The sequence below is a fragment of the Lepisosteus platostomus genome, chromosome 22, assembly GCF_059453375.1.
Source record: "Lepisosteus platostomus isolate fLepPlt1 chromosome 22, fLepPlt1.hap1, whole genome shotgun sequence".
In the NCBI taxonomy this organism is placed as follows: domain Eukaryota; kingdom Metazoa; phylum Chordata; class Actinopteri; order Semionotiformes; family Lepisosteidae; genus Lepisosteus; species Lepisosteus platostomus.
The window spans coordinates 1194216-1216283 of NC_142632.1; the positions used below are offsets into that span (position 1 = coordinate 1194216).

At 45.0% G+C, this 22068-nt stretch overlaps 7 non-coding genes across 7 annotated transcripts; 3 read left to right on the plus strand and 4 right to left on the minus strand.

Moving 5' to 3' along the window:
- Positions 1-56: 56 nt before the first annotated feature.
- LOC148642665 (U4 spliceosomal RNA) lies at positions 57-198 on the minus strand. The gene has a single exon (XR_015929428.1). It is a non-coding gene; the product is annotated as a U4 spliceosomal RNA (small nuclear RNA).
- Positions 199-1471: 1273 nt separating this feature from the next.
- On the plus strand, positions 1472-1590 carry LOC148642666 (5S ribosomal RNA). Its single transcript, XR_015929155.1, has one exon. It is a non-coding gene; the product is annotated as a 5S ribosomal RNA (ribosomal RNA).
- Positions 1591-2227: 637 nt separating this feature from the next.
- LOC148642667 (U1 spliceosomal RNA) lies at positions 2228-2391 on the minus strand. The gene has a single exon (XR_015929154.1). It is a non-coding gene; the product is annotated as a U1 spliceosomal RNA (small nuclear RNA).
- A 2674-nt stretch (positions 2392-5065) lies between these two features.
- On the plus strand, positions 5066-5136 carry trnag-gcc (transfer RNA glycine (anticodon GCC)). The gene has a single exon. It is a non-coding gene; the product is annotated as a tRNA-Gly (tRNA).
- Positions 5137-12641: 7505 nt separating this feature from the next.
- trnas-uga (transfer RNA serine (anticodon UGA)) lies at positions 12642-12723 on the plus strand. Its single transcript has one exon. It is a non-coding gene; the product is annotated as a tRNA-Ser (tRNA).
- A 1558-nt stretch (positions 12724-14281) lies between these two features.
- On the minus strand, positions 14282-14354 carry trnaq-uug (transfer RNA glutamine (anticodon UUG)). Its single transcript has one exon. It is a non-coding gene; the product is annotated as a tRNA-Gln (tRNA).
- Positions 14355-19400: 5046 nt separating this feature from the next.
- Positions 19401-19473, minus strand: trnar-ccu (transfer RNA arginine (anticodon CCU)). Its single transcript has one exon. It is a non-coding gene; the product is annotated as a tRNA-Arg (tRNA).
- Positions 19474-22068: the final 2595 nt, after the last annotated feature.

Consider the following 22068-nt stretch of genomic DNA (forward strand, 5'->3'; position numbering starts at 1 on the left):
TTTCTTTCTACCATGATATCACCGTGACCAAATCTGTCTTTAAACACCTTGCTCAGTCTCTGACGAGACTGTCAAAAATTGCTTTCGCCGATTGTATTGCAAACCGGCGGAAGCGGGGTATTGGGAAAAGTTTTCAACTAGCAATAATCGCGCCTCGGCTAAACCTCACAGGCTACGATACTGCCACCGCGCAAAGCTGACGGGGATCCTATGGAAATCGTTATCGATCGTCTCATGGCATGTCGTTGCTATAACGCTTCATATTTGTCGTCTTCTTCTTCTAGCTTGAGGTTTTGAAGAATTTCATGACAGACAAGGGCTCCGTTGGGAACAAAGGGCGTTGTGAGAAAACCGTTGCTTATTTTCAGCAGCAGAAATACAACCCTTTAAATACAAGATGACAGAACAATGACGAAGGGCATGCCGGGAGGAACTCATGCACTACAGAGGAAAGGGGGCGGGCACGTACAGTTCACATTCAAGCCACAAGTACTCGTCTTGGATGTTGCACAAACAAATCCTAACGTCTTGAAAGCATTGCAGCATGTTTGTGTCCCACTTCCCGTGGCTGCGGGACGACTGACACGAACGGACAAACACAATCTGTGGCGTTTAGCGTGACATAGTCTTGCAGGCATCGTGCTGTCTCACTGCAATACTATACCGCTGGAGGAAACAGTCCATCTGGCCATGAAACTCATTTGAACGTCTAGCTACAGCAACTAACAATATCATGATTTATTCAGGATGTGTGGAATCAGCACGTCCCGGAGACAGCTTCCGAAATCGTGAGCATTCTCTGGTGGTAGGGGCGTTCAAGATGGCGCTCAGGTGGGAGGTAAAGTTTAGTGGTTGGGGAGTTTTTTTGAGTTTTTCATGACCTGAATGTTAATTTTTGCTTTTTTTGACTACAGAAAAATAAGGACTTAACACTAGTTGTATAAAACTTCAGTTATAATTGAAAGAAAAAAAAACGATTTTTTTTTAGGTTTAAAAAGTCCGATATGAGTAACACTGGGAAAAGAAAAGAGAGTGCTGGGTCTTTGAAGGAGAACTCTAAGATACCTCAATCGTATATGTATTGTACTACGAAAAAATCGATGGCAACTAAAGGGAAAAGTGAAGCAGCTGCAGGGGCAGCAAGAGGGCGGAGGTGCCGCGCGCCCGGCCGACGTGTTGGACCGGTGCGCTTTATGTGCTGAAATAAACACGCGACAGCCCCGAAATGTTTCCAGAGTGCTGTGCACTGAAGACTTGCCTGGTGCTCCTCCGTGCAGATTGTTTGTCCTCCTCCAGTGCGGGACGAGCCAACACAAGGGAGCGCATTCGCCAACATCCAGGCACGCAATGCGATTTGGAAAGCAGCTCCTTTCCAAAGAGTTGCACACGAACGATCCTTCAGTCCCGCTCGGGGGGCACGGAGCCCCCGCCACACACAGCTTCAAGTAGCGAGTCAGGGGCTGGGGCTTTTGCTTGCGGCCATACCACCCTGAACACGCCCGATCTCGTCTGATCTCGGAAGCTAAGCAGGGTTGGGCCTGGTTAGTACTTGGATGGGAGACTGCCTGGGAATACCAGGTGCTGTAAGCTTTTGCTCTCCCGGCCAGCAGGGGTCACCGTTGGTGCTGTAGGCTTTGGGAGGAAAACCTGCAGGATGGAAAGGTGATCTATAGCCTCATCTCTAGAGATGTTTTGTTGCTGTGGCATGTGTGTGACCCATATTCAAAAAAAAAAAAAACGTCTGTAAAACGAATATCGAAGCTGCCTCTAAATCTGCAAATGAAGATGAGTCGATAAACCACTCGTTTTTCGTATAACTAGACATATATTCATTTGTTACCGATTTCATTCATTGAGCACGGATACAATAGAGGTACAGCCATTCACTGTTTGACATGTCTGCACTGGTACAGAACCGAGCAATCAGAAAACGGGTGAAACTGTCTTTAGACTCAGCATACAGTACCGAGGCCCCCCATGACCAAATAAAGGCTAACCTCGATAATCAGCCTAAAGAACGCAGACTACAGCAAAACGACTGACTTTGAAAAGGGAATGAACGTCCGGAAGGAGTAGTGGAACTAGCTTGAGATGCTTCTCCGGACCCCTAACTAAAAGCCAGTGAGAACCAGCAGCGGCGTCCACTCCTGTCGAACCGCGATCCTTCCGCAGCCACGCAGCTCGTGGTGTCCTAACCCTCCCGTATCTGATTTTGGACCAAGCACATCAGGGGAGAGCGCGAACGCAGTCCCCCACTACCAGAAATTATGCAGTCGAGATTCCCACATTTGGGGAATTCGCAGGGGTCAGCACAGCCGGAGTGCAATGGCCGAGCCTCGCCCTGGGTGAACCTCCTTCTTGATCAAGGTATCTCCCCTGCCAGGTAAGTATGAGTTAAACAGGCCCCTGCAAGCGGCCCGCACCCACAGCACAAATCGCGCAGCCTAGGCCACCTCCTCGCCCCGCACGCCACCGCCTCCTGCTGGGCCCACTCTTTCACACACTCACACGCCACACTAACACTCAAAAGTGTGGGCAAAACGAGAAAACGAGCGCGCCGTTTCCTACACATCTGCAGTCGCCGTTGCGCATTCGCAGCATGTCCCGGGATGCAATTCGGCCTCATTTGCATAACTCCAGACCGGCAGATCGCCACGCAAGCTCGCGACGTGCGCCTGCCACACACCGAACAAACCTTTTCAGCAATTTCCAAAAAACGGGCCTGCTCGCCTGCCCACAAGGCTGTCTCTTACCTGCTCTCCAGAGCCTGCTGCCTTCTGTGCTTTTCTCTCGGCACCGCTGCAGTGCACACAACTCCTGCAGCGGGAGGGGGGGAGAAAGTTCCCGCGCTCCGCCGCAGGGAAGGCTCGCTCCGTGCGCACACGTCCTTTCGATGCCAGTCCAACAAGTGCTCCGCATTAGCTGCGTCGGGGCTCCGGCGTGTCGCACCTCACCTCACCTCGCACTGCCCCCTCCTTGAATGTCTGCCGCTGGGCATGCCCCGCTCTCCTCCGCCTTATCTTATCGCGTGTGAGCACCGACAATGGCCACAATGCCGGGGAATGGCACCTGTAAAGTGTTAATTGGGGCACAGGAACAGCCCGTCTCGTCTCGGGGGGGCCGGCTTCAGAGACAATACAGCAAACACAGCGGGGCGGGGGAAGAAGACGACACCACACATGCGGGTACATTCAGCTCCGGCGGGAACGAGACTTTGTCGGTCTTTTCAAGTGCCGAGAGCCGAGCAATCCTTCACTTGTATCGTTTCTCCCCGGTGACTAGATCTGGCCCTGCGACTCTCGACTGGGCTCACCCCCGGGGCAGCCCAGCAGGTGTGAGCCTGGCCGGCACCCGGATGGGAGATTCCCCCCCGGAAAAGCTCCGGTTGCTGCTGCTCCTGCAAGAGGTGTGACTGGGACCAGTAGGGAGCGCTCACCCTGCGGGCTGTGTGGCTCTCTTACGCCCCAGCCTCCTGATGGCGACACTCTGCTGCACAAACAGGCGCCGTCCTTCGGGGGAGGCGTCAAACTGAGGTCCCGACCCTCCTTGGCCATTAGGAAACCCCAGGGCGTCTCTCAAATAGAGACGCCGGGGGTGTCCCTCTGGTGTTAGTGCTCCCCTTTACCCATCAGTCGGGGTCTCCTCCTAATCCCCGTCTCACCTGTAACAATCAATGACGAGGCCCCCCTGTCCGTGAGATTTAGTACTCGCGCAAGAGACCGGGGGCAGAGCGCGAACGCGGTCCCCCGCCCCCCACAAAGTGCGCGCTCCGGGTTCCCTCTCGGGGCCCTGCAACACAGCGGAAGGGCAGCGAGAAGGAGCCTCTTGCTCTGACGCCGCAAGAACGTCAGAGCAAGAGAACATAACAACATGCACCGTTTTCCTCTCTCTCTGTGTCAGAGGCTGCAAGTTGATCTTCTCAAGTGCAGGAACTTTCCCTCTTTTTGCCTCAAACACATCCACGCATTGTTCAAACAGAGGATAGGTAGCAAATACAACCTCAAATGCTTTCTGACCTGGGAGAGCGAAGATGAAATCCAAGTGCCGAGGTTCAAAGCCAAGCTCCTTCTGTAACACTTTTCTGCTGAACTGCATACGATCCATGAAGAGGTCATCCAAAAGCTCAAAACGTACAGCATTCTTGCGGGATCCAAAGGTTGCCATTTCAAAAACTGCAAAACAAACACTGCTTCCACAAAACAAGAAAACAATCCAAATACTCCACCTACAGGCTGATCAAGGTATGTCCTCTGCCAGGTAAGTATCAGCTGATAAACCAGCTGACAGGCTCTGTTGCAGCCTCTGTTCCAGCGGTTGTCCAATGGGCGTTGTCCCGGCGTCCTCTGGCTACCGGCCAACCAGTCGAGGTGCAGGTCGGAGTAGGACGGGCGGAGGAATCTGACTGCGGCGCGCAGGGCAGTCCTTGCTCCGAGGGGATCTACCAGCAGTCCGGCTGGCTGGTAGAAAGTCTCTATGCACAGAGTGTGACCGCGAGTCCTCACAAGTCACTCTTGTGCCTGGGAAGAAGCTGGTTCGTTCCCGGTCCAGCACTGCTTCTGAATAAGCTATTCAGGTTGTCGACGAGGGTCCAACTGTAGGGTCCAACTGTCCAACACAAACACAATCTGTGGCGTTTAGCGTGACATAGTCTTGCAGGCATCGTGCTGTCTCACTGCAATACTATACCGCTGGAGGAAACAGTCCATCTGGCCATGAAACTCATTTGAACATCTAGCTACAGCAACTAACAATATCATGATTTATTCAGGATGTGTGGAATCAGCACGTCAAGGAGACAGCTTCCGAAATCGTGAGCATTCTCTGGTGGTGTCCTGCTGGGATCCTGTGGGCGTGTGTTGGTGGTATAGTGGTGAGTGAAGCCTTTTGAAAGAGGTAAAGCACTGCACAACGGAATTGAGGGAGAATCTTACAGGGGATTCTGAGCGGTGTCTAAATAAATAAATTCTTCAGCGTCCGCGGAAGGCATTTTGCAACTGGAAGCAGATGTCGACGCGTTTTGCACAGAGCACCAAAAAAGCGTATTTTTTGAAAACCCAGGCAACAAGCATTGGTGGTTCAGTGGTAGAATTCTCGCCTGCCACGCGGGAGGCTCGGGTTTGATTCCCGGCCAATGCAGTGGCTTCTGCAGCGAGCGGCTCCATCACTTGCATCCCCTTGCAACTCACAACTGAAAACTCACTGAAGCTAAGCAGGTGTGAGCCAGGTCAGTACCCGGATGAGGGTGAGCTACAGGGAAAAACAAAGCTTCCAGCTGGAAGCGGTGTTAATGGTGCCGGCGGAGGGCGCTCACCCTGAGGTCTGTGCGGGTCCCAATGCCCCAGTATAGTGACGGAGATGCTGTTGTAAAAGGGCGCTGTCTCTTGGATGAGATGTAAAACCGAGGTCACAGCGCTCTGTGGTCATTAAAAATGACCACCAAAACCTTTGACAAAAGCTCTTGGTAATTGATGGTCTTCAATAATGCTTCTCCTTTAGGTACATTTTAAATCAGCTGAAAAATGCTGTGAAATGGGGGGGCACTTCAGAACAGTGTAGGATTTGGGTTACAAGAACCATGAAACTGCACGAGAAAGCCCGTACACTGATATACACGGCTTTCTATTCAAAGGAGGGCAAAAGAAATTCCCTGAGTTCGATTTTTTGCAGCACAGAGAGGAGCACTGTCGTGAGGCCGGTTAGCTCAGTTGGTTAGAGCGTGGCGCTAATAACGCCAAGGTCCTTTTCTCCTCTCTTACCAAAGCTGTTAGGTTCCTTTCCGTGGTGAGATGGGTTGTCATGCAACGCTGCCACATAGTGCCGACAGACAAGAGTGTTGCAGGAGAAGAGAAAAGTGTTTGAAGATTTAAGAGTGTCTTAGGTGGAGCCAAAATCAAGTGTCACAAATGCAAGTGGGAGGATTTCCAATGTTTAATATGGTAAAAATAAGCGGAAATTATCTGCCGGTCCGGCACAGTCTGCCATGCTTTTGTCATATACTGTAAAGTGGTGTCGAACTGGGTGTCGAACTGGAGCCTCACCATTTGCATATGTGAGGCTCCAGTTATACATCGAGTGTCACATTAAATGACAAAAATGAAGAGAGTTAAAGCAGCTGGAGAGGTTTTCTTACAACTTTTGAGCTGACACAGTTTTGGAAAATGTTTCCTTCACGCTGCACTGAACAACATAGGCAGCCAAGAGTCTCCAAAACAAAACAGAATTGACAGATAGGAGAAAATTCCCACTCGTCCTGAAGTTCCCAAAATCCAGCACTGAGCATAAACAAAGTGTCTAAGTAGCGTGGGAATGCTAACCCTAACCCTAGCTGGAGTTTGAGCAATCCAGCACTGAGCGTAAAAAGATGAGTCAAAGTAACATCTAATCGGATTTGTTTCCTTAGAGCTGGTTCAGAGTTTGCTCAAGAGTTTACCTTTCACAGATGCGCAAAGAAGAATGTTGGGGGTGCACGCTTCAAGGCGCCTTACAGCTGTAGGGAGTGATTCGAGACGATTCGTGGCGTGTGCTCGTTCCCATATACCGTACGCCCCGGGGTGCAGTGCTAGGATGACGTATAATACCGCTTGGGCACGTAACGGCGTTTTATGCAAGTGCGGGACGTGAGGGTTTTCATTTGTTCGTTTTGTTTTGCTCTGCTTTGCTTTGTTTTGCTTTCCATCGCTTTGTTTTGCTTTCCATTTGTTTTTCTTTTGAAACATTTCCATGTTTCAAAAGAACACGTACTGAAAACTCATCACCACTATGTCGTAAATGAGCACCGCGATCGCTTGTTGTCATGCGTCCTTACTTGGGAAATGCAGAAGCAAAAACTGCCCTCTCTCAGCCACCGAAACGTGTGCGGCTCGCCTTGCACTCTCTGCGCCTCGCATATTTATGGAGCTGTCTGCTCTTCTTTCTGTTGAAGTACGCAAGTTACGGGGCGTACAGCAGACTATGATGTGCTCAATGACAGCTTTCAAGATTTGAAAACTATGAGCTTGATGGCTCAAGTCGAACGAATGTGGTTGTTACGCAATTGATGATCAAACGCACATATTCTAACGATTCGTGAGAGTATGTTCTAAAGGTCCCTGGCTCGATCCCGGGTTTCGGCATTTTGTTTCATCGCTCCCTTTGTTCCTCTCTCCAGCGCCCCCTGCCTAAAATGACACGTCCCTTTCTCAGCCCGAAACGCAAGCGATACACCAGCAACAAACCATACAGGTTTCCGTAGTGTAGTGGTTATCACGTTTGCCTAACATGCGAAAGGTCCCAGGTTCGAGACTGGGTGCAAACAGCCTCTTCTTGCACGCTCCTGCACTTCACAGAGGTCTTGAACCACCAGTCATTTGTTCCCAATGTATTTCCGGTGCCTTCATGCACTCTTGTACCAAACGCACGTTTTTTCTGTACCTGGAGCCGATCATTTGCAATTGGGCTGTCCCGACAGACCAAGACGAGCTCTGTCGGCTCAAAAGCAGCGCAACACCTGCGAGAACAACAGAAAGATTAGTACCCAGCGGGGGCCTCTTAGTGAGCCCAAGATCTAATCAAGAATCGACTCCAGCAACAGGGCTGGGCGCATTGTTCCATACTCCAACCACTCTTGGTGTAAACAGGTCCCTCCTGGTCTCTGCATGAAATGCACTTTCCTGCGTTTTCTTTGGTGTAACTGGCTTCCCCTGCATGGGCGAATGTGAAGAAGATCCTTAGTAAGTCATTGAAGAAACCCGAGAAGAGGTCGGAGTGGCCTCTGTCGTTCATCAACGATCCAGTCAGGCAGTACTCCTCTGTAAAGCGCCGTTCGTTCACATCGATTGGCTTTTTTTTGCCTTCATTCATGCAAGTAGTAAAAGCAGACGCCCCTATTCTGCCGTGACCTGGATTTGAACCAGGGTTGTTGCGGCCACAACGCAAAGTACTGACCACTATAAGATCACGGCGAGTTACCGATACACACGTGGCAGGGCGGAAAAGGCTGTGCTCTCTTCGTGTGACATAATTCGGAAAAGTCCTGACGTTGCATTTCAACTGAGTCCCAGTATACATCGACCCTTCGACACTCTGAGTGACAACTCTCTTGCGTGTTTTCTCATATTTATGTAGTTTGCTTGCATGATGCCGGGAACAGCAGGGTTGTTCGCTGCCATATGGTCTAGTGGTTAGGATTCCTGGTTTTCACCCACGTGGCCCTGGTTCGACTCCCGGTATGGAAACGTGTCAGTTTTGCCTCCTGCTTTCCAAAAGATCAGCACCGTGTACGAAGGAGCCGTTCCAGTTTGAAAAAAACAGTAAAATGTTTGAGTGCCTATAGAGTTTCTATTTTTATTTTCTTGAGAAAAGTTGATACCATTTCCTGGAAAAATCTGTAGGGGGGCGTCTGAAATTCTGAGCGGGGGTGATATTTCGGTTGAAACGGAGCTGTACGGTGCAGCTACCCAAATGAAATCTCGCAGCTATGCCATTGATTAGTGCTTCATGATAGAAGATATCGACTAGCAATCTGGTATTTGCGATGAAGTTCAGTTTCACATTTTTCGTCACTCTCACTGGAGAGTATTGCCTGGAGCGAAAAGTACCATAAGCGTTCATTTTTGCAGCTACATGGACGTTCTGAATCGTTAAGAAAAAATGTTGTAAAACCAACAGAAAGCACAGAGTGCTATAACTAGTCCTAGTTATATAACGATTTTAAGTATAATGATAAACTACTGCAAGGAATCAGCCCACCTGAGCAAACAGGATCGTAATGTTGACACTCAATAACGACACTGATCTGTGCAGTTCCTGGACGGATAGCCCTCCTGCCCATCAAACAGACTGAGTGACTGTTCGTGTCATTTAGTGTTGTCTGACCTTTGACAAAGTACAACTATTTTTTTAGGGCGCAAATTAAGTTAGGTAAATCTTTTTGCCCAAAACTGAAGGGGCAACATTCCCCCCTCCCCCCGTGATGCCAGGCCTGTCCCCATCCTATTCCATAATGTCATTATATATAATACCATACAACAGTGACCGATCCTTACTAACTACATGCGTTAAAATTGCACATCAGCTCATAGCAGGGGGCACATAGCCGCGATGTATTATCAATGTTATATTTCAACCATAATATCGACAACATTAATAAACGCATACGTTGAGAAAATATCGAACCCAGCATATTTTCCGGTTATATACCACAATGCATTGCTAGTATTCGTTGGTCACCATTTTGGACACGTTTTTCAAACGTAGAAGTATATCCGCAAATATCTCAGCAATCCTCTTTTGACGAGTAAGTATGAACAATAATAATACTATCTGAATACATACAGATCTTTCTTAATATTATTTTGATTAAAATAGTACGTGAATAAGCAAAAAATGGCACATAAAATAGTGTGAATGGGGAAGATGACACAAAATCGTTTTGCCGTTTCTCTATTCTTATTCTATGTTGTACTTTCAAACTTTGGGTACTCTTTAATTAGGACAGACTTTATTGCTCAACTGCTATGATGCAAGCCAAATTTTATACATTTATTTCAGTTTTGAGCTTAGTAAACCGTTCACTTTTTAGATTATACTAAAGAAGATATTAATCATCATTTATTTGGGAAGTAATATTATATAATTTTCTCCTAGCTGCGGTGCTGAAGTCCCACCCTACATCAACAGAAAAAGAAATAAAGGAGCATGCAATGTGTTACTTGAAGAATGCATATGCAAGGCAGGGGGCCAGGAGATCTGGACACTGAAAATAATAGGTTTTTGGTTCTAACTGTTAGGACAATTAGACAGGGTTTGCAAATAGTGGAAAAAAATCATCTTAACTTCCATTGTAATATTTTTTTTTCTTGGATATATAGAAGTTGTACATTTTAAAATGTATATTTGAATCAAAATGTGGTTTTGAGTTAGTGTGTTAATGTAATTAGTTTTGTGTTTGTCATTACTATACTGTATATTGCCATGTTACCAGAATTTGTAGCTGAAGTTTAAGACTAGTTGTGTTTTTTATGATTATTGCCCATATGTTGATTGTTGATTGATTGTATACAATGTATAATTTGAAATACATATGTTTCAGGTGTGAATGTGTATTTTCAGAATACATTTCTAAATCTAATCATTGGCTTGGTTTACTTGTTTCTACACCTATAAAATCTATCTTTGATGTATAATAGACCTCTTCCCATATACGTATAATAGACCTCTAAAGTTATGCGTATAATAGACCTCTAACCATATACGTATAATAGACCTCTAAAGTTATCCGTATAATAGACCTCTAACCATATACGTATAACAGACCTCTAACCATATACGTATAATAGACCTCTAAAGTTATACGTATAATAGACCTCTAACCATATACGTATAATAGTCCTCTAAAGTTATCCGTATAATAGACCTCTAAAGTTGTCCGGAACTCCAACCATATATGTATAATAGTCCTCTAAATTTATCCGTATAATAGAACTCCAACCATTTATGTATAATGAACGTCTAAACATAGACGTATAATTGACGTATAACTTTAGACGTATATTAGAATTTCATTCTAGACGAATTGTAGACCACATTTAGACGTATAAGGTATGCGTTTAATAGACGTATATTATACGTCTTTGCCCACCGGGTGGGCTCCAGATGCACATGGAAGCAATCAAGTGTTTCATCCGAGCTGTTTCAAAGACTGCCCAAGAGCTTTCCTTTCACAGAGGCGCAACGATTAATGATGGGGGTGCACCCTTCAATGCGCCTTACGACTCTAGGGAGTGATTGAGATGATTCGTAGCGTGTGCTCATTTCCCTCTATTCCCCGTGTTGCAGTGGTAGGATGACGTAAATTCCTGCTTCGACACGTAACGGCATTATAATCAAGTGCAGGAGCTGAGGGCTTTAGTTTTGTTTCGTTTTCCATGGCGTTCGTAAGCGCGCAAATCAAAGGCAAGTCCTGCGTCTAACACGAACGTAAATGCTTTTGAAAGTGCAGTGTGGTGCAGCTTGTAAAATCCTTGTCCACATTTGTGGTTTGTTGATGTTTGTTCTGTCTGCCAAAGTTGCATTTTGACATCCGGACGGGGGGACTTTATCATTTGAACGTGAAGCCAGCCTTAAACCCTCTGAGGCGTGTCTGTCTGCCGGCACGTATCTTGTGAAAGGTATTTTTTTTTAAACGGAGAGCAACTTTAAAAAGGTATCCGCAGCCACCTCGCAGTCCGTGTTTGATTATAGGAGGAATGCGGTGGCGGCGGGCTCGCTTTTGCCGTGGTCGAGTGGTTAAGGCGATGGGCTCGAAATGCGTTGGGGACTCCCCGCGCAGGTTCGAAACCTGCCGACTCCGGCGTCTGCCGCATGTCGCCTTGTGCCTGCGCGGCAGAGGCGAAGTGCCGCTTCTCCTTTCCTGGTACTATAACAACGCGAAATCGCTTGGACCCGCTGCCATGGACATCAATTCTTCAGATAACCACACACTTTGCCTTCGCACCTCTGGTGCTCTGCTTATGCCTTTGAAAACCTAATGAATAAAGCTGAAAGAACCGACACGATATGTAGGTGCTGGTAAAGCACGCAGTAAAGAACTGTTAACAGCAAGGGTTTCAGTGGGTTAACTGAGGAGAAGGCGTGATCGCTAATTGTTGACTTTGTATTTGGTGTTAGAAACACTCTTACTGTGCATGACGTGCAACAAATGTAGCCACAGAAATTGCATCACGCTTTCATGTATGCTATTGCAGACACCAACGTTGCCTAGGTAGAAAACCGAAATAGCCGTGGGTTTGCTTGCTGGTCTGAAGGATCTCTCTTCGAATATCTATCATTTGTCAATGGAAGTAAAAGGCGCTGCAATCTCATACGTTCAGAATCAAACTCGCAGCTGTTGTTCGACTTTATTTCTTGACTAATTACAACTGAGTGTTGCATGAGCAGTTACGTAAACTTGTCTGGTATATTTGAACACAGATGCCGTTCTTCAATTAAAACTAACAGTACATTGTCAGGGACATTCAGTTCTATAAAAACAAGAGACAGACAAGAGAATATTTCTACCTTTCATGTGGACTACGTGTTGACTTACTGATCGGAATAATTGAAAAGTTCGGGTCATAGCCGATGCAGTGCGTGCTAATTAGAACAACAGCAACGCTGAGCTCTCAGCACCGTACTGAGCCCAGGTGTTTTTCTAAAGCTGTCAGGTGCAGTTCATTTACAGTACGCCCCGTGTCTCAACGGTAGGACGGAGTCAAATACTGCCTCGACACGCAACAGCATTATAATAAACCGCAGGACTTGAGGGCTGTTCTCTTTGAATGTTCCAAGGCATTCGTAAGAGCGTAGGTCAAGGGCCATTCGTGCATCTCCTGTAACTCGAGTAAAAATGCTATTCAAAGTGCAGTGACTGAAATCGTCGTCCACATGTCTCCGTTGTTGATTTCTTTCTGTCTAAGAAAGTTCTATTTTCATGTCCGAACGGGGAGACTTTATCATTCCAACTTGAAGCCACCCTTAAGTACTCTGAGGTGTGTGTCTGCTTACACGTATGGCGTAAAAGGTTTCTTAAACGGAGAGCGAACTTGAAAAAAGTTGCCGCCGCCGCCGCCGCCTCGCACTCCCTGTTCGATTGTAGCAAGAAGCCAACAGCTGGTGTATTTACTGTAATCGTGGCCGAGTGGTTAAGGCAACAAACTTGAAATCTGTTTGGGTCTCCCTGCGCAGATTCAAATCCTGCCGACTACGGTGTCCTTTGCATTTGCTCTCGTGCGTGCATGAAAAAGAACCAGCGCTGTTTTGTTTTCGCTGGGACCTTTAACACTCTAAATCGCCTAGACCCACTGCCTTGGAAATCGATTCTTCAGCACCCACGAGTGACGCTTTGCAGCTGGACGCAGATAACGATGCTTTTCTGCAACGAGCTTTCCAGCTGAATTTTCTCGGCAGCTCCATACTGAACCTGTTCTCCATTGCAACATAGCGGAGGCTCGTCACGTCTATAGCAAGGCTGTGTAGGACCGCATACGCCACAGTGACTTGTACACAGACCACATGAAAGGCAAGCAAAATACACTTTTAAAATTCCAAAGACTCACAAGGTCAGAGGAACAGCGATGACCTGAACAGATCTGTTACAGAAGTCTAGGTTCACCTTTTTAGAGCTGTAATTGCATTTTTGTTTAATAGAAGATCAAATCTACTCGCATGTACCAGCACCTTACAGTTTATTGATGTTAATTCTGTTTAAGTAATAAGATTGTTAACGATGTTGGACTTTAGCCGGTGTTTTTTAGAACAAATTGCTTACACTTCTGTAAGGAATACGCAGTACGTGCCTTTGTCAGTCATTGCTCACCATACCTGTAACTTTCTTATCTAACTCACTTCCTCAAATGGTGAAGGTCCACAAACATAAATGAAAAAAAAACCCTTGTTGTAGATGAGGTGCACAAAAAAGCAGCCCCTGATAGTGTATAACACATTTATACTATTGCAGAGACACATGTAACATATATATATATACTGTATATATATATGAAACAGAAATAGAAACAGAAACAGGAATCGCTTACTCACCTGGAGAATCTCTGTAGGAATATCTACCATTTATCAATGGAAATAAAAGCTGCTTTAATACAGTGCATGTTCGAACTCAAACCCTCAGCTGCTGTTCTTGTTTGTTTTGGGACAAATTGCAACTGAGCATCGCATGAGCCGTTACGTACCCTTATCTGTTAGGGAATTTCAAGGGAGGAGTTAGGTCAGAATGGGTAGGCTGCAAAACAACAAGTAAAGATTTATTCCCAGATGAAACGTTGTGGCGGTTTTCTTATCTTTTCAGCATGGACTAAACTTTTACGTGTTCCTTATATGCTATATATGTATATATTAGCACCAATGTCGTTCTTAAAAACTAACATGAAATTGTCAGGGACATTCAGCTATATACAAAGACGAGACAGACAAAGTAATAATTCTATATTAACGTGGCCTACATATTGACGCAATGATCGAACTAACTGACATGTTCTGATTCAGATCCCCTGCAGTTCATGCCAATTAGAACAATAGCAGTGCTGAGTCCTCCCCACCCTACTGAGCACAAATTCAGCTGCTCTCCAGTTCTGTTCTGCATGTTTTTTCATTGCAATTGAGCTCGGAGCTGGAGATGATCTCCATACAGTTCTGTGTTAACTAGCCCGCACTTGCGTGCTAATTTACGGGTTGTGGCAAATGCTTTTCTATAGTTCATATACATGACGGCAACCTGTTACCGAGGAACCTGAGAGGTTTAAAAGCCTCACGAGCCAGGCAGGACTCGAACCTACAATCTTCTGATGCAAAGTCAGACGCGTTATCCATTACGCCACTGGCCCATAGAACATGCGCTTGCACTCCACCACAGAGAGCTCTACACTGCTACTAGTAGTACACTTCCCCATCTAAATTTTCACAGCAAGAAACTTGTGTTTCCTACTATTTTTATCAGGTTTAAAATATCATCTCCTTAAAACAGAAAAAGTGTTGATGTGTCGTGCTGAAATTCCGATTGATTTTGAATTCAAAGAAAAAAGGTTTTCTTCCAAAACACCATGAAATTGTCACATCTTGCAGACAATAGGTGTATTCCATGTTGAAAAGAGAAGAAAGAAAACCATGGAGCCTTTTACAGGTGTGAGGCTTCTTCAGGTGTGAGAAGACCTCACAGTCGAAACGCGGGGTTCCGTTCTTCTCTTTTCAGCATGCAATAAACCTATTACTTGTTCCTTTGCAGCCGAGGCATGCTGACGTAGCTACCCAGCTGAACATCTTGCAGACTCTACAGTACTTCTCTCCCATAGAAGTAAAGCAGGGCTTGCTGGGTGAGCTTTTGCTCCGGTAAATTAGGTCACGTGTCATGTTAAATCACTTCTTCTAAACACAACATTTGCTGGTGCTAGCTTTCCCCATGAAAAGAGACATTTCCCTTACAGTACATGACATATCGTTTTTATTCTATCAATAAGTATAGAAATTAAACAAAAGAAAAAATGGTGTCGCCAAAGAATGCACAGCTCTGTCGCCTTGGGGAGGTGTCAAGGGCATTGAGCTCCTTGGACATGAAAATTGCCCGATAAATGCCATTTCTCATCATTTCTCTTGGCGTCAGTTCTGCTATTAAATGGGACGGAGGCAACGGGCTCAGAGAGCAGGTTAAGTGCACACCGAACGCAGATGTGTCCAAGTGTCTGTAAAAGCGCGGTGCTCCGCTGGCGCTGTTCCCTAGTGGCTTAAAGTGCCCGCCTAGTAAGCAGGCGATCCTGGGTCTGAATACCAGCGGTGCCTCTCTCCGTGTCTTGTTGTGCCGAATGTATCATTTCAGACAAACATGTACAGCTTGGTTCAGTTTAATGCAAGAATTCATTTCCTTTCTGGAATAACTTGTTTTTGAAGAAATCCATACAGCTTGTGAAAGATGAAATCCATTTCTTGGTTGTCAGTGGAAAAAGATTGCCGGCTGCAAGAAGCGCAAGTGATTGTTTTCTTTGACCATAAACCTGCAAATGTAGGGCGCACAAAAGACTGTCAGACTCTGTGGAGCTGAAAAGTTGGTGGTTCAAGCCCCTCCAGTATGTGTGTCTCAGTTTTTCCAATGTAAACATCATCACCATCGCTAAAGAAGATGGTGCAGAAGGCTCCACAGCCGAAACGTTGTGCTTCTTTTCTTCTCTTTTCAGCATGGAGTAAACCTTTGCTTTATCCTTTGCAGCCTAAGCATGCTGACGCAGCTACCTTTCTCTTAACACGCCTCAATCATTATTCACCAAAACGATCAGCAGAATAAGTCGCCTTTGTGGTGATGTCACTCCTCTGCTTCACAAATGTCCTTAGTGACGGGCCATTTCTTTCTTCCATTTTTCCGGAGCGGTTATTGATTGCTCCATCATTTCCCTCTTACTTTCCATCACTAGATTGAAAAAAAAAACAGAAACAGGCTGAGAGGACGACAATCAAATTGCAAAAACTCATCAAAGCACTCGATAGAGTATTTGAATCCACAAGTAGCTACGAGCAACTTTGTCCTGGCTTGCATGAAAGTCGGAAAATGTCAAAAAGAAAAAGATGGTGGCTTTTTCATATTCATTTTTTATTTTTAGTTCGTTGCTTCTTCTGTCCATTGTCCTCCTGCCTGGCTCTTGACCTGTGACTGTTTGAACGCACACAGTAGACTTTCATGCAGGGGATTTGTCCTGAGCCTCTGTGAAAGACCCACCCACCCCCATAAATAACTGCTCTAGAAACACATGAATGCAAAGCTAAACCACAGCTTAAAGAGGAGCTTGTCATGACCGCCAGGCAGTTAAAACCAACTCTAAAGCAATCTAAACAGCACCAGCAGCGGGTGATTATTAACAAACGCCGCCGCATGAGTTAACCCACCTGCACACACTCCACCGTGCGGTACGCAGTGCTATTTTTACCATCTTTACCTGCTTCTCGCTGGTATTGAGTCTACTCCTTGAGAGCTCTACCTGGCGTTTTTTCCATTACCTCGTTTATTCTGGATATTGGACTCCCCTTCTCCCTTTTCGACTTTGGACCTCGCCTCTCACCTCGGACTGTTTGCCACCAGTGTTCTCCCTGGATTACGACTTACCTTACGCCTCTTGACCACGAAACAAAGCAAAGCAGAGCAAAACAAAATGAACAAACGAAAACCCTCACGTCCCGCACTTGCATATAACGCCGTTACGTGCCCAAGCGGTAATGTACATCATCCTAGCACTGCACCCCGGGGCGTACGGTATATGGGAACGAGCACACGCCACGAATCGTCTCGAATCACTCCCTACAGCTGTAAGGCACCTTGAAGCGTGCACCCAGAACATTCTTCTTTGCGCATCTGTGAAAGGTAAACTCTTGAGCAAACTCTGAACCAGCTCTAAGGAAACTAATCCGATTAGACGTTACTTTGACTCATCCTTTAAGGGACCCTTGTTAATTGGAGAAGCCAATGATTTCGAATGAATTCTGTATGCGTTAAAAGACAGCTATACACAGAAAACATGCAGGACACTTCTCATGATGTTTCCCGAGCCGAAACACAGTGCATTTTTCCAAGCCATCTGACAAAGCCCGCCCACTGAAAACTGCAGCAGATCGTGTAAAGACGTTCAGCTTTGTAACTACTGCACGCACGCACAGGAAGCAGAATAAATTCCTCTTTTCAAACTGTCAAAGGTTTGCTTTGCGAACACTGCAGGACATCGCACAATCGCTTTTGAACGGGGACAAACGATTTCTTATGGGGCGCAGTAAGTACAGACGTTTAAAAAGCTCCACTCATGCCGACGATGCAGCATGAAGAAGCGCAACCTAACGTTTGCATTCCTAGCAAATTCCTTTTATTTTTTTATAAATAAAGACAGTCTTGTTTAACAAACAACACACACAACATTTTACATTGTCAATTCAGTTCAAATCAATGTATTTCTATATAGCGCCTTTCACAACAAGGGCTTCCCAAGGTTCTTAACAATGCAAGTTGTTAAGAGCCTTGTGTCTAATATGCCGCCTCGGTAATGTGCTGTCTCTTTGAGACAAATGTTTAAATCCACTGAGTTAAGTGCTGAAGTTATAGTAGTCCTATCAGTATTGTTGCCTCCGATCAACAGATCCTCAGTTTTCTCAGAGTTGAGTAACAAAAAGTTTTCACACATCCAAGTATTTCCTTCATTAATGCATTTATCTAAAGTGATAATAGAAGAGTTGTCGTTTGGTGTAAACAAAATGTTTATTTGAGTGTCATCAGCATATGAATGAAAGTTCATATTATTTTTTCGGATTATCCTACCTAGCAGCAGCATGTAGAGAGAGAGAGCAATATTGGTCCCAGCACTGATCCCTCTGGTACCCCAAATTGAACTGGTGACATTGATGAAGCAGTACAATTATTAGATATTTGAACATAATGAAAACGATGAGTAAAATGTGAAGTAAACCACTGAAGGACGGTTCCAGATAAGCCAACCTCAAACTCAAGCCTGTGTAACAAAACAGAGAGGTCAACCGTGTCAAAGGCAGCTCTAAGATCTAGAAGCACAAGCACTGTTGCATTCCCCGCATCAGTAGCTAAGAGAATATCATTTACGACTCTTGTTAATGCAGTTTCAGAAACCAGACTGAAATTTCTCAAGTATATTATTTGAATCCAGATACGATTGACGTTGGGCAACAACTATTCTCTCAAGACTTTTAGATTGAAATGGGACCTTTGAGAAAGGCCTGTAGTTGTTAAGAACTTGTGGATCCAAATTTGACTTCTTAAGGAGCGGTCTAACAACCGCTACCTTAAATTGATCAGGTACAACGCCTGACGCAAGCGATGCATTCATCATACTAATTATAGGTCCTGCCAGTCCTTCGAGGGAATCTTTGACTAGCTGAGTGGGGATGGGATCTAGCGAACAGGTGGTTGACTTTGTCTTACGTCTGTGTCCATGAGTCCACCATAAGAAGAAATCTGAACAGAAGTGGTGATCATGCGAGGTCACCACGGAGGAAACTACTGCTCTCCCCCCCAAAAAAAACACCACTGCCCCTCTCAAGTTTGCTAAAGACCACATGGATGTTCGCACAGCGTTATGTTTGGAGATAACAAAACACTGCATACCAACTCCAAAACCTCATCCCACCTGGGAAGCATGGCAGAGGCTGTACGGGTTGCAATCATCGAGGGACCGATGAATTCCAAGATGTATCAGGAAATTCTACAGCAGAATGTCAGGGTGTCTGCCTGTGATCTAAAACTCGAAAGACGCTGGGTCATGCAGCATGACAAAAACAAAGGAGTACATCAACAACAGAGTGGCTGAAACAGAAGAAATTCCGTATTTTGGGATGGCCAAGTAAGAGTCCTGACCCCAATCCCATTGAAGTGCTGTGGCATGATCTGAAGCAGGCCGTTCAGCGCAAGACATCCCAAAAATATACATGAACTGAAACAGTTTTGCATAGAGGAATAGGCCAAAATACCTCCTAACCGCTGCTCAGGTCTGAACAGCCGCTACAGAAAGTGGGGGTTGAGGTTTTTGTCATAAAGGAGGTTCCACTAGCTCCTTAATATAAGGGTTCACGTACTTTTTCCATCAATGACCTTGATTGTTTAAACCATTTGGTCAATAAAGAAACAGCAATGTCAAATGTTGGGCGTGTGTTGTTTGTTAAATCAGACTCTCTTTATTAATTATTATGACTTAGATAAAGATAAGATCACATGTTAGGAGCCATTTATGCAGAAATCCACATCATTCCGAAGGGCTGTTTACACATTTTTTTCTCCCAACTGTATGTGAGAGAAAAGCAGAGACGCTCACTGAGTAAGGTGGGGTTGTAGCTTTGCAAATCACAAGGACATTTGTACACTCAAAATGGGACAGGAGCACCCCAGATGGGACTCGAACCCACAATCCCTGGCTTAGGAGGCCAGTGTCTTAGCCATTAGGCCACTGGGGCACACTGGGTGGGGTCGATCACGCTGATGAAGAGCCAGTTTAGTTTTCCTTTGCTTTTTCAAAGGGATCCCCAAAATTAGGGAAGTTAGGCAGCAGAAGGTTTACTGTGACCTGAGAAGGACCGGCATCCAATCACGGTGATACACACACGCACGCTCTCACTCATCTGAGCTACACAGCTACCAAGATGATCTCAGGTGTGCCGAGCTGGTACGGAACATATTGAACTGATCGACAGCGAATTGTCTCTCAAACAGGCTTTTCACCTCTGAGCTCCCTGACTGACAGTGATCAGCTACAGATGCAGCCATTCAAAGTGAGCGGTACAGACACGTACCGCAGGTAAGATGACACGGGGTACCGCGGTGCATGATTGGTTGACCGACAGGGGCACTCGTGGTCCGTTGGTCTGTCGTAGAAAGACTTACTGTAAACGTCTTTACTGTGCCCGTTGTAGATATTGAATTTTACCACTGAAGGAAAATCTTAGTAGCTGAGCATAAAAAGAATAGGAGCATACTGTAACGCGTGTGAAGGCCATAAACGATATTAATTTTGGAACATAAACATACAGTATATAGCTGGTCTTGGTACTTTAAAGAAAAAAATACACACCAGTATTCCATTTCTCCCTAAACATTGTAAGCTTCGAAGTCTTTAACTAACGTGATACCGGAGTCAACAAGCATACTTTTAGAATTTGATTAAAAGGGAATATAATATGGAATTGCGTATCTAAAGAATTTAATAACGGTATGATTATATCCGTGTACTGCGACAGGGCTGTGTAGGGCTGTTTCGCCTGCCTGTTCATGCGAGCTGTCTTGTAGCTGACTGGTCTAGGTGCGTGACTACCAACTGGCAGGTTGTGTGTTTGAATCCAGCTGGTGTTGGACTTTTCTTTTAACAAACATTTCTTCGAAAAAATAGGTAAGCGATATTATGGACAATCAATTGACATTTATATTTCAAAATATCGCAACATGATCGATATTTGCGATATTTTGAACATATCTTCCCTTCTGACAGCGGTTCCTGCTTCTAGTGTGTGTGTGCAACAGAGTAAATTTTTATAGAGAAATGGAGGCTGGACAGTATGCGTTACAATATAAACATTTAAATTGATTAAATCGTGTTGTGATTTAAATCGCAAACGCGTGTTTAATTATGTGTTTTTTAATCATAATCAGGCTAATGCATTTCTACATTTTCTGTATGAACCAGCTTAGAGGTTCATACAGAAAGACAGCTTGTGTTTAAATTGAGTGTAAGGTAATTTATGCTTCTAAAGTCATGGTCAGCATTTATTATTGTACTGTGCTGTAAACTTTTTCTGTGCCTAGTCACATTATTTTATAGCGTTTTTATTGCGTTATTAAATCCGGTGGCGCTGTGTGTTAGTTTCCTGACTCCCATTATTTAAACTGCGACACTGATCATTCATCTCTAAATAAACTTTATTTTATATAGCGTTTTAAGCGAATAGGTAATTAGATTGCTCATAAACCTAATCGCTTTTTCTACATAAACACAGCGTGATTGCTCTCTGAAAATGCTTTTCCTTAAAGCGATTCTATTGAGGGAGTAGCCCAGCTACCACTTAACACTGTACTTCCTACTTTGAATACCTGTGAGACCGGTTTAATTCGTCACAGCCAGCACTCCGGGAGTTCATATTGCTTGACTAATTTTAAAAACTAAGTTATAAATGCAAACGCTTCCTCGGTGCGCTGCTCTGGTACGCCGCTCTGGTACGCCGGGTCTTACACAGTGCCTGTCGGCAGTAAGCGTTACAATATACATACCCAAAACTGCTTGTACCCATCTGTCATGCAAATAAAACACCTTGAATTGAATTGAATTGAGGGAGAGAGGGGGGTAGTGGGACAGATATACTGTAGACAGACTCAAGGCAAATAAGATACTTATGGGTACGCAGGCATTCACGACAGCAACATACGAAACGTTTGCACGTACTGTATAGTTAAGTTATTACTTGGTTTTCAAAGTGCAACGAAATACAATATTGTTGTTGCTGCTGTTCTGGTTGTTTTTATCCCATAAAGCGTTTTGAGAAGCCACCTTTAAAGGCGATATATACTGTAAAACCGCTGATTCTGCACAGTGTACGAAGTAAATTATTTTCGCAGTAATTAATTTACACGTGTATAATAAATATAGTAAATATAATAAATTAATTACTGCGAAAATAATTTACTTCGTACACTGTGCAGAGTGCCGTATACTCCTAGTTGCGGCACACACGATACATACAGTAAAAAGCCTCAGGCACTGTGTTAGATGTGTTTTCGACGTTATATATGCGTTTATTCATGTCGTCGATTTTACGGTTGCAATTCGACGTTGATTATACGTCGAGGCGACGTATATATACGTATAGCCGTATTATCGCCGTAAATATACGTATATTCGACGAATCAATGCCCACTGGGATGTTTCCCGAGCCGAAACAGTGCGTTTTTCCAAGCCGTTTGACAAAGCCCGCCCACTGAAAACTGCAGCAGATCGTGTAAAGGCGTTCAACTTTGTAACTACTGCACGCACAGGAAGCAGAATAAATTCCTCTTTTCAAACT